The sequence below is a fragment of the Schistocerca nitens genome, chromosome 5 (genome assembly GCF_023898315.1).
Source record: "Schistocerca nitens isolate TAMUIC-IGC-003100 chromosome 5, iqSchNite1.1, whole genome shotgun sequence".
NCBI lineage: Eukaryota > Metazoa > Arthropoda > Insecta > Orthoptera > Acrididae > Schistocerca > Schistocerca nitens.
This window is the reverse complement of record NC_064618.1, coordinates 682,217,980-682,231,233: the sequence shown is the minus strand read 5'-3', so window position 1 is coordinate 682,231,233 and position 13,254 is coordinate 682,217,980.

Below are 13,254 nucleotides of genomic sequence, written 5' to 3'. Positions count from 1 at the left end.
TAGCCTTTCTTTACTGTCAAAATTCAAATTTCCTCCAAGTCCTAGGAAGCGGCTGTGGTCGGATGACTTAGGTTAGTGGAGGTAGCCCAATTGACCTATCTTCCCGCCTTTTTCTTAGGTTAGTAGATGTAGCTGTGGTGTGTTGCATTGTCCTGATGGAATTTGAACTTTGCGCCATTTTCTGAGGGAGGGGGTGGGAGAGGGTATAAGTTAGTGGAGCTAGTTCAGTTGACCAATCTTCCTGCTAAAATCCGCCATCTTGGATGACGTCACGGCCGCCATCATGGATGACGTCACGTGTTGTTGCCAAGTCTACAGGCCGCCATCTTGGATGATGTCATCGCCACCACCTTGGATACATCTGGCAACAATGGAGAGTGGGGCCATGCTCTCCTAGCCCCACTACTGACTTAAGAGCTATAAATCATGGGAATGGGTCGTCGACTAGTGTAAACAACAGCTGAACGGCGGCCAAAGATTGAATGCCAGTGCTGTGCCTTTCCAACCTCGCTGGGCGAAAAAGAAACCTAACAATCGAAGATTCATCCCGATGCAAACCACGAATCAAAATTACCACAACCCACATAATCAGAATAATCAGCAACTTCACGGGAATAATCTGAACTGGCAACCACAAAATATTAACCAGCAATCTCCAAATATAAATGTCTGGAGAGAGCAACCACCATTAATTGCAGATGTCACTGACGAACCCAGAACCCATCTTTTAAACTAAAGACGACCAGATCGTGCCCCGTAGAATAGATTGGGTGTGACGTAAGGGGCTCTGGCAAGAGAGTTGTTATGTTCGAATGCAATGACGGACAGAGACTAGTAGATGAACTTACGCATGACGTCCAGCATTGTACAGTCAAGCGTATGACCGTTCCTATACCAGCGATATATGCAGAAGTCTACGGCCATACCATTAAAGTAATTCTTGATAATGGTGCAAATGTGAATGCAATCTCTGCAGCACTGTTTGAGAGGTTGACACGACACCGGAAACTACTAGTTTTTCCTGTGAGTAGTTGTGAAGTTAGGTGTACTCGGTACCAGAGCAGAGAAGGTAAAGATACAGACTCTTAGTGAATTAAGAACAGGAAATGTAGCGACTTTATGCACGTTCCTAGTAATAAATAAATTAATAGAGGACTGTATTTTAGATATTGAGAGCATTCGGGGGAAGGATGTAAAATTCGTCTTCTCTGTTGGCTGTGTCTCTTTTAAGACTGATGATGAGAATGTGTGTGTGTACTTGATCAGAGAAGACTGTAGCCACGGAAGACATTGTCGGGGTTCAAGAAATAAGCTTGTAAGATATTTCAAGAAGAATCGGCGATCAAATGCAGAAGAGATTTATCAAGTATGCACATTAACTGAAGTTATATCTCAAAAGACGTCTGAATCTAGCTTTTTGGACGATCGGCAGCGAAGACTATTGGCAGACTTATTGCGGCAGAATATTTAGTAAAAAACCGGGTGTAGTGAAAGGCTATGTGTGTAATTTAGAAGTGTACCCACATAGTACATATTGCCAAAGTTTTATCCTGTACCTTGGCGACTTCGACGACCTGTCGATGAAGAATTCCAACGAATGTTGGATTGGAAGTTGACTGAGCCATCCTCAAGCCCATACTGTAGTCCTTTATTGGTTGTCCCTAAACCAGAGGGCAAAGTTCGACTAGCTTTGGACGCAAGTTAGATAAATAAGATTATAATTCCTATCCGCACTCATCCAGAAAATATAGATGAGCTTATACAGAAGTATCATGGCAAGAAATTCTTTTCAACTTGTGATATCATAATTCTTACTGGCAGATAATGCTAAGTCCTGAATCGAGGAAGTACACAGCATTTGTTTATGCAGGGAGAAGCTATCATTTTAAGGTTCTTCCATTTGGCATAAATGTTAGCTCTGGTGTGTTTATTCAGGCACTAGATGCTGTTTTAGGACCTGAACCGCGTAGTCAACTTACGCTTTTTGTTGGTGATATTCTCATTGCTACATCTTCTTGGGAAGAACACATTAACCTCTTGGCCAGAGTCATAAATGCATTTACTACAGCAGGCGTCACAGCTAACCTGCAAAAATCTCATTTTTTACTTGAACGGAACGGTTCCCTCGGGTATATAATAGACAATAAGGGATTCAGCAAAGGTGAGCGGCATTAAGAATTTTCCCACACCATCAAATAAGAAGCAGTTAAAATCTTTCATAGGAATGACGACCTTATATAGGCGATTTTTATGCAAACAGGTGATGAATGCAGAGCCCTTACATGAGTTTCTACGAGAAAACGTACCGTGGAGGTGGACAAATGATTGTGAAGTTGCATTCCAGCTTATCAAAGACACTCTCGCGGATGCAAAATTGTTACACCACCCCGATATGACTTTGGAATTTGGTTTGATGACTGATTCATCAAGCGTTGGCTTAGGTTGCTGTTAGTTTCAAATCAAGTAAATCAATAATCAGCCAACGTTCTGTCCCAAAGCTTACGCAAGTCGCGTGTTATCATGTTGCGAGCGCTCCTACACAACCACAGAACTGGAAGCTTTGGCGGTTGTGTGGCCGTTTCGAAAATCCCACTATTACTTGTTTGTAGCACGCACTACCGTTTACAGCGACCATCAAGCTCTCACATTCTTGCAACAATGCAAACTACTTCACGCTCGTCTGTCACGCTGAGCCTTGGCTTTACAAGAATATAATTTCAGAGTTGTATACATAAAGGGACAATATAACCAGATCGCAGATGCTTTTTCTAGAGTACCTGAAGGTTTGGAGAACATTAGCCTGTGGAAGATGAGGAGATAGGATCTTGCTGATGAAAGATTTGGAATCCAGGAGATATTAAAAGATTACGTGGAAAGGCTCATAATGCTCACTCACTATGTTTGGGGACATTTTGGCGTACTTGAATATGCAAGCAAAATAGGTAGCTACTGTTACTTTCCGAATATCAGGAGAAGAGTTCAGCAGGTTTTGAAGAAATGCAAAGTTTTCGGCTGACTAAGCCTTGTAACAAAGGTACACAAAATGAGATGCACTCCATCATTCCACATAAGCCCTTAGATCTGATCTCTGTAGACATCTGTGGGCCAATTACGAGGGGAAGAGGAGGTAGTAAATACATAGTTGGATTTTTGGATAGGTTTTCTAAGTATGTAATGTTGTACCCAGTTCGATCAGCAACCACCAAATCAGTTATCAAGAAATTGTTTTCTAGTTTTATTCCATCTGCTGGGAAGCCAGGAACGATTTTGACAGAAAATGCAACGATTTTCACCTATTATACTTGGAAGAAGGCTTTGCGGGAAGCAAATATTACACATGTCAAACCGTCATGTTACAATCCCGGAGTGAGCTCCATCGAACGTGTATTTAGAGAGTTAAATCGTTTTATGAGAACCTACTGCTCAACGAAGCAAACCAAGTGGATTGATGTGTTGCAAGACTTCACTACAGTCGTAAATAACTTACCGCATACAACTACTGGTTATACTCCGGAAGAATTACACTTAAATACCGAAGAAAATAATGAGTGGGTGGAAGCATTATTGAAGATACCCCGAAATAGGATCTCGTGGGAAGAAACCTGATGCTTACCAAAACATGAAAGAGAAGGCTCTTATGAGAAAGAAGAGACACGACGAGGGATTAAAGAGAAGACAATATTAAAATGTAGGAGATCTGGTACTACTGAGATATCATTCAAGATCTTCACTTATGGAGAAGAGGACCAAGAAGTGGCAAAGAATATACCATAGACCATGCGTTACTATAAAACTGCAACATCCAGGTGCAAATCGGTTGGCATATCCAAAGACGTGTGAAAATAAAGGGTGTGTACCCTCATAAGGATTTTAAAATGTTCTATAAATAATTCAGTGTATCTTTTTTATACGTATGTCAAGATTTGTGTAACTATGTGATCTGTAAATAGTAGTTGTTTAAGTTATGTAATTTGTTTCCTATGATATGTGTTGATAATAGCCACCATTGCTTGCCATGAACTGGTGTTCTAAAATGAGTGAACTTTCAGTCCAGATATAGGGATATAACTATGTGGTTTAGTTATCGTTACTTTCACCATACTTGATTTTCTTGTCGGTTGTTAGTACTTGTAGGATAATCTGCATATTGTGTTTTTTATTCTTTAGTTTATGCCATTCTCCGCAAGTTTCTGATTTTGTGTCTTAGTGTTAAGTGGGTTTCGTGGACTCTTTCGTCTGAATAGGGTATCCTATCCCTTTTCCTGTTCTTTTGTTCTTTATTAGTCTAGTGTTCTAGTGTTTTTTGAAACCTCAGATCGTCAGACAATTTTTTTTTTTTCGTGCTGCTCAAGTTATGAGCATATATGTATATACATTAGATCACAGACGGGGAGCATTGTTGCTGTTTGACTGCAAAGGTAAAATTTGAAAATATACTGTAACATTGTGTGTTGTGTTTTGTCGCGATTACTGTGCCTCATGCGAACTACTGACTGTTTTGGACAGTATTCTTCGGAATTGTGTGAAATCGCCTTCATCGATATAAAGACAATGAACTTCGTTCCTGTGAGTTGTTTTAGGCCTGTGTCCTGTCTGACAATGAAACGTCAATGGAAGTATTATCGATTGACAGTGAGGTTGTTGTTTTTGTGGTGTGAGGCAGACTGGTGTTACTACGCAAAAACAGTGATCCATTCCGCTCAATCGCTAATACTCATGTGACTGTTTGTACCAATCCTCTGAAGAGTTCTAGTGTCATTTTTGAATGTAACTGTGGATACTCTGGACAACGTATCTGGTGTGCGAAGATGTCTCAGTGTACGTTGTTTTCACCGTGCTGTGACTGTTTTTTTATTGTTTACTGGACACTCTGGAGTGCAAGTAAAAACACGAACCGAAGTGGACTGTTTATACACAGGAGCGAGTTGGGTAGAGTTGAACGCTAACCCATTTTATTTCAGAGAGGAGCTGTAGTCAGCCTTTGTGTCCTTGCTCATTCTTTTGTACCTGGCTTCATGTCGCGAGAGCTTCTATCTTGGCACTGTCAGGCCTTAGCAGCTCCATCCCAGCCTCCAGTCCCTCACTAACAGCTTCGCATCTAACCACTTGACCTGCTCGGTGGTGACGGCTAGCCAGGTGGTTAGATGCAAAGCTGTTAGTGAAGGACTAGAGGCTGGGATGGAACTTATTTATTTATCGTATGATGTGTACATTGATTTACATTTATATACAATATTTTCAGGACTAAAATGTACAATCACAAGTTCGTACAATTTTACAGCTCTATATCTAGTTCTTCAATCCACTTGACTGCTTCATCCGATGTACGATGAATGTCCAATAAAGTTCCTCTGAAAGTACGATGAGGGCAGTCAGCAACAATGTGATGAATCGTCTGTGAGGGGGCACCACAGTCACAATTTGCAGAGCCAACCCATCCCCATTTGTGCAGTAGATAGCCACATCTGCCTTGTCCAGTTCGAATGCGGTTAATGATCCTCCACTGACGCCTTGGAAGATCAAATCCTTGCGTCTGCTTGGAAGGGTCCTCGACTAGATGTTTATTGGCTACTGAAGACTGATCCCACTGGAGTTTCCATGAACTGTTAATGTTGAAAGCAGATCCTTCAAGGTCGAGTGCTGTGCGCCATGGTGGTTTCCTCGATTTCAAGCGTTGGTGTGTTCCTTGTACAATATCTTGATGGATGGGGAGCTGGGGGTTCTGCTGAATGTTTTTCCACGTCTTTAGGAGAGCTTCTGATCTTCTTAGGGCTGGAGGTGGGATATTGCTTAGAACCGGCAGCCACAGCGTGTTTGTGCTCCGAATACATCCTGTGATTAATCGCATTGCCTGATTGAGTTGCACGTCTATCTTCTTAGTGTGAACACTGTTGATCCAGGTTGGGCAGCAATATTCAGCGACAGAATATGACAGAGCTAATGCTGTAGATCTCAGGACGTTAGTATTGGCTCCCCATGATGTACCAACAAGCTTCTGAAGAATATTATTTCTAGTTTTAACTTTAGCAGCCACATTTGATAAATGCTAAGGCCTCACAGTGCCAAGATAGAAGCTCTCGCGACATGAAGCCAGGTACAAAAGAATGAGCAAAGACACAAAGACATCCCGATGTGTGCAACTTCCCACCATCCTGCTGCACCATCGGCATCGCACCATTATCACCACCTCGTCGACGTAATATCCAGAAAGTGATTGTCTATTAAATGAATTTTACGTCGAGTGAATAACTCCGTTTTCAAAGACTCTAAACACTTCTGTCTACATTTAAACGATTTTCTGATGTTTTTTTTTCCTTGCTAACTATCTAACATTTTTTATTCATGCTGAAAGCCAACATGTTTGATTCAAAATTCCGCTGTTTTGTTCCATATGATAATTACAACCAGTCTGGCGTGGTCCATTGGAGAGTTTTGATCTCGGGTTTCCTCCGCCAACCACGCCCGAATGTGTAGGCCTCAATTTCATTGTACAATCCGTTCCTGAGAAAGTATGACTGTTTGTTCCAGCCAGTGGTGGGAGTCAGCAAATACCTGAAACTAAATGATAGTATTTGATTGTGGTCACACAAAAAAAATTGATTAAGAAGTGCTATGTAATGTCCCTATCAAATGTAATATGATTGTAATAATCCGGCTGTGAGTACCAGCGATGATCCGCTACCGGAATTTGATACGACAACGCTCTTTGCTCTGACGACGACGCTCTTTGCTGAAAAAAAGAGGAGCATATATGTTTTCTTGTAATTGTTGGAAATAAATAATGTCGATTGGACTTTTTTTTTAGATAAGTTTGCATATAGAAGGAAAAAAAATCCCACCAGAAGAAGAAGAGAACCTATGACCCTCATAAACTGATACAAAATGAGGATTATGAAGCACAAACCAGGGATATAAAAATAACAGATGATCTGGAAGAAATAATTCCCAAATTGAAACAAATAGCTGAACAAGTTGCCCCTATAAATCCAAGGAAAAAACACCAGTGGTGGAACGATGAATGTGATGAAGCAGTGTTGGATCGACACCAAGCCTGGTTAAGGCATCAAAATGAAAAAACAGAAAAATCATATTTGGAACTCACAAAACAAAGGAAGACAACACAAAAAATAATAAGAAGAGTTAAACGTCAGTACCAAAAAGATATACTTCTAATGATAGAAACAAATAGTGAAAAAACAAACTCAAGAGACTATTACAAAATATTTGGCAGACAATTACAAAGATATGATCCTCCAACATTAATGTTAAAAGATAAAGATAATAACCTAGCCCATAGCAATAGTAAAAATACAGAAATTCTAGCAGAAACATTTAACAAGTTACTAAATTGTGAAGATCCCCCAGAACTTCTTCAGATAAACACAGAACCCCAATTAAAACACCAGCAGAAAATATAAATCCACCTACAATTAATGAGGTCTACAGAGCTTTGAAAGAACTCAAAAACTACAAAGCAAGTGGAGAAGATCAAACGTTTGCCGAACTTTGGAAATATGCAGCAGAACCAGTAAAGATAGCATTACACCAATGCATAGTAAAAATCTGGAATGAAGAGAAATTACCAGAAAATTGGACTACGGCTATAATACATCCATTACATAAGAAAGGAGAAAAATCAAATCCAGACAACTATAGAGGAATTTCCCTTTTGGACTGCACGTATAAGATCATGTCAAGAATACTATACAACCGCTGTAAAGATCAACTAGAACTGGAACTGGGAGAATATCAAGGAGGATTTAGATCCTGGAGAAGCTGCCCAGAACAGATAATCACCTTGAAGTTAGTTATGGATGTCTACAAAAGAAGGCAAAAACAACTAGTCATAACCTTTGTAGATTTCAGAAAGGCGTATGATTGCATCCATAGATCTTCAATGATGAAAATATTAAGGAATTTTGGACTTCATCCTAAATTAATAAAAATGATACAGTTAACCTTAACAAACACCAAATCCAAAGTAAAATTTAGAGGAGAAATATCTGAACCATTTACGATTAAAACAGGGTTGAGACAGGGAGATTGTTTATCACCATTGCTATTCAATTGTGCTCTTGAATATGTAATGAGCGAATGGTACAAGGAAAATCCTATGAATATTAAAATTGGAACTAAGAACGATAAAATAAATCTAAATTGCTTGGGATTTGCTGATGACCTAGCATTACTAGCTAATAATATTCAGGAAGCCACGAAACAAATAACAAGCTTACAAAATATAGCACAAAAATTAGGACTCCAGATATCATTTGAAAAGACTGAAATAATGGTAACGGATCCACTTGTAATAGATCACATCACAATGAACAATAGGGAAATTAAAATAGTGAAACAATTTAAATACCTGGGTGAAATTATAACACATAAATTGGACGAGAAACCTGCATGGCAAGCAAGAACTAATAAAATGATAAAATCTCAAAAACTAACATGGTCTACGTACAATAAAAAATGTCTATCAATTAAAACAAAATTAAAACATTACAAGACGGTGGTTCAACCAGAGGTTACATACGGAAGTGAAACTCTTTTTAAAGTCACCCAGAAAAACAGAATTGACAAAATTTTAAAAGTAGAGAGAAGAATTGCTAGAACATGCATAAATAAGAAATATCAAAAAGCTGGGCAATGGCGGATAGTTCCAAATGAAGTGGTATACAGAGAACTGGAGCCCATCACTGATACTATACGAAAGAAAAGGATCTCTTTTTGTGGTCACATTCTGAGGACACCAGAAACCAGATTATCAAGGAAAATTATTGAGAAACTCTGGAATTTGAAACAACAAGGAGGATGGCTTAAGGAAATAAGAGAGGATATGGAAGAACTGGAAATAACTCTGGAGGGACACAGAAATAAGATTTAAACCAAAAATTGACAAACGACATACAATGAAAAGGGTATTTACAGATAAGGAACGACGAAAAGCATCGGAACGAATGAAGAGATACTGGGCCACTCGGAAGGGGAAAATACCAAAGAAGAGGACCAGAAATGATTGACTGAAGTGGTCCAATGAGGCCGTAAAAGCAGAAGAAGAAGAAGAAGAAGTAATGTGAAGTGCAGAGGTCAACATGTAATCGCGATTATCAAGAATAAAAATTGAATTTCTGAAAAAGGTAAGCATCATTTACGAACTTTTTGTTCAACCTTCTCATTTTGAAAGTGTTATCCAGAAAATCTTACGGCGACTGTGAGTACTTTTGTGGCCAAGAGAGAGACGGAGTCTTCATCACGAGTTGTAGCAGTTTTCTCCAGCCTCGCCTGGCGTTCCCTGAGAACTGGATAAGTGAAAACCTCCGACTACCAACTCGTGCCGGCCGGAGTGGCCGTGCGGTTCTAGGCGCTACAGTCTGGAGCCGAACGACCGCTACGGTCGCAGGTTCGAATCCTGCCTCGGGCATGGATGTGTGTGATGTCCTTAGGTTAGTTAGGTTTAATTAGTTCTAAGTTCTAGGCGACTGATGACCTCAGAAGTTAAGTCGCATAGTGCGCAGAGCCATTTGAACCATTTGCCAACTCGTCCTGTACCTAACCAGTTCTCTCCTTACAGCAGCCACAAAGAAAACATATTCATCGCTAGTCAATTTTTTCCCACAGATTTTTTTATCTTAGACAGGTAAAAATTTTATTATGTATGCATCTAGGCAAAAAATTCAGAAGAGAGTTTTTTAATGGCGTACTTGTCTTATCTTTGTCAAAGATAAAAAGTCAAGAGCAAGCAAGCTAATTAATTAATTAATTTTTCTTTTATGAGTAGGATGTAAATAAACAGTGGATCACTGTGAGGAATAATATCAAAGAGGCAGCCAAGGTCACAATAGGTGCAATTAAGAAGAACAGGAGGAAACCGTGGTTTGATATGGAATGCAGGAAATTGGTAGAGGAAAGGAGAAAAGCGCGATTAGATTGGGATAGAATGGGAGACAGAAAATGAGAGGAGCTCTTGAACATGAGAAGGGAAGTTGGTCGTAGGCTACGGGCAAAGAAAAGGGATTACTTGAACAATCAAATAAAAAAAATGGAAATAAACAGTGAAACAAAAAACATTAGGAAACTTTACCTAGACATAAATGGGTGTAGGAAGGGGTTCAAGGCTAGGACAAATGCACTTCGAGGGGATGCCGGGGGAATACTGACAGACCCCAGTGCTATATTAAGTAAATGGAGGGCGTATTTTGAGCATCTATTAAATGTACACCAGGAAGCAGGAAATGAGCAGGCGTACGAAATACATACAGCAGAACTCCAGATACCTGAGCCAACGTTAAAGGAAGTAAGAGATGCAATCAACAAATTGAAAAACCATAAAGCACCAGGATCAGATTGCATAACTGCAGAATTAGTTAAAAATGGGGGACAGAAATTGGTGGAAGTAGTTCACAAAGTGATAACTAAAGTATGGAACACAGAGATGATACCTGAAGAGTGGCAGGAGTCGATTCTGACCCCAATTTTTAAGAAGGGCGACAAAATGGATTGCAGTAGTTATAGAGGAATATTGCTATTACAGGTATGTTCCAAAATTTTCTCGAATATTCTGTTAAGCATGCTTACGCCATATGCAGATGAAATTGTGGGGTATTACCAAGCTGGCTTTCGGAGGAACAGATTAACTATAGACCAAATATTCACCCTGCGTCAAATTTTGGAAAAGAAATGGGAATACAATAAACCAGTTCATAATCTTTTCATAGATTTTACAAAAGAATATGATGCAGTATTGCAATCAAAATTGTACAGAATTCTTTTGGAACTTGGAATTTCAAAGAAGTATGTTAGACTTATAGAAGCGAGTTTGAAAAACACAAAAGGTAGAGTACACGTGGGGAAATTGGAGTCAGAAGAAATTGTAATAAAGAATGGACTTAAGCAGGGAGATGCCCTGTCTCCGCTACTTTTTAATTTAGTCCTAGAATATATTGTGCGAATGGCAGCAAATAATTCAGAGGGTGTGGAGTTAAATGGAAATACTAAGATATTAGGGTATGCAGATGATCTAAACATCTTTAGCGACAGGAAAGAATCTGTAACAGCAAATGCGAATGCGTTAATCAAAACTAGTGAAGATGTAGGTCTAAGGGTAAGTGAAGACGAAACTAAATATCTGGTTACTACTAGAATGCCAACAGCAGTAGATCAGGAAATGTTAAGAGTTGGAGACATGCAGTTTGAAAAAGTGAACACATTTAAGTATCTAGGTTATGTACATCACGTCGAGAAATGAGATTGACTCCGAACTGAAGAAGAGATTACGGGCGGGAAATGCGTGCTACTTGTCACTGAATAGATTACTTTCATCACGGATATTGTCTAGGAATTTAAAGATTAGAATATACAAAACTATTATTCCACCAGTTATGCTGTATGGGTGTGAGACTTGGTCTCTCACTGTGCAAAATGAAAAGCCGTTTCGAATATTTGAAAACAAAATTTTGAGGAAAATTTTCGAAGCAAAAAAGGGATGACATTAGCGGAGAGTGGCGAAAACTGCATAATGAAGAGGTTCACGAACTTATTCAAGCCCTGACATAATCAGTATTATTAAATCACGTAGGCTGCGATGGGCGGGTCAGGTAGCTCGAATGGATGAGGGCAGGGTAGCGTGCAGAGTACTGGTAGGTCACTTAGAGGGAAAACGTCCTGTGGGGAGACCGAGGCGTAGATGGGAGGAAAATGTGAAGGCTGATTTGAGGAGCCTAGGTATTGAAGGTGAATGGAAGGAAATAGCCCAAGACAGGGACAGATGGCGAAAATACGTTGCTGCAGTAATGGACTCTCGAGTCCAGTATGTCCAGTGAGTGTGTGTGTGTGTGTGTGTGTGTGTGTGTGTTTATGAGTAGAAGTTTCATTTCAACTGATGACCATTCGAGAACAGCATTCTCAGTCCCCTTGGGTCACTATCAAAATCATAGTACATTATTTGATTTGAAGAACGCTTCAGCAATGTTTCAGCGTTTGCTAAATGGAGTACTGAGAGAAGTAAAACCTCACCAGCAGATGGTATACTTAGTTGATATGATTGTTTTCACGAAGAATGTAGTAGAACATAAACTACCTTTGTGAGACGTTTTTAGATGGTTATGAACATTGAGAGTGGGAAAGAGCCACTTTGCTCTAGAAGAAGTAACATGTTTGTGGCATGTGACTAGCAGTGAAGGAGTTAAGAGGGATCGAAGGTTCGTACAGGTAATATGGGAATTTCCAATGTCTAGTATATTAAGGAGTTACAGCCCTTCTTGGGTTTACCGAATTATTACAGAAAATTCATCAATGATTTGCAGATGCGGTAGGACCACTTATGCAAATTTTAATGAAAAGGCTCGAAGTTCGAATGAGTGAAGGAATGCCAAGACAAATCCAAGGAGTTAAAGAGAGCTTAAATTTCAAGTCCAACACTTATTTTTACAGACTACAAGAAAGAGTTTTATTTGTCATGTGATACTTCTAATCAAGCTGTGGGGTATGTTCCCAATCAAACAATAAACAGAAAGGATCATCCAGTAGCATATTACTCTGGACAATTGTACACATCAGAAAAAACTGCTCCATAACAGAGATGGTTAGTGTCATATATGGAACCAGGTATTTTCGATGTTATTAGTATGGAAACAAGTCTAAAGTAGTAACTGACCAAGCAGCTCTTAAGTGGCTTTAGCGACTTAAAGACCCTTCTAGTAGACCGATAAGGTGGTCTTTGAGACTGAACGAGTTTGAGTGTGAAGTTGCACGACAGCCTAATAAGAAACATACAAAATTTGATGGTTTAAGCAGAGAGGTAGCAGTGCTACAGACATTGGGTCCTGGCCTTGCACAGTCACAAGCAGTGAAACACACTGACATGGACTGTAAACTGTATACATCGCAGCTGCAGTTCACAGTGTGTGGCAGGTTTTTATTTAAGACAATGAGGTTGGGGCCACAGGCAGTAGTGACAATTGAGCTAAAACGAAAAGTTCTGAAAGAACTGAATGTTCACATATTATCTGGACACGGGGGTTGTAGAACAATAAATAGGGGAGTAGTGGAACACTAGTGGTGGAAGTCAAGTAAATAAGATGTGGATTAATACGTGAGATCTTGTATAACATCTACAACAGCAAATATAAGCTATAAGTTAATATTTCTGAAAAGGTTACAACAATTGACAGAACCTTTCCAAATGACTGTGTTAGACATCCTAGGACTATTTAACCAGCCTCAAACAGGAAATCTATTCGTGTTGACTGTTAT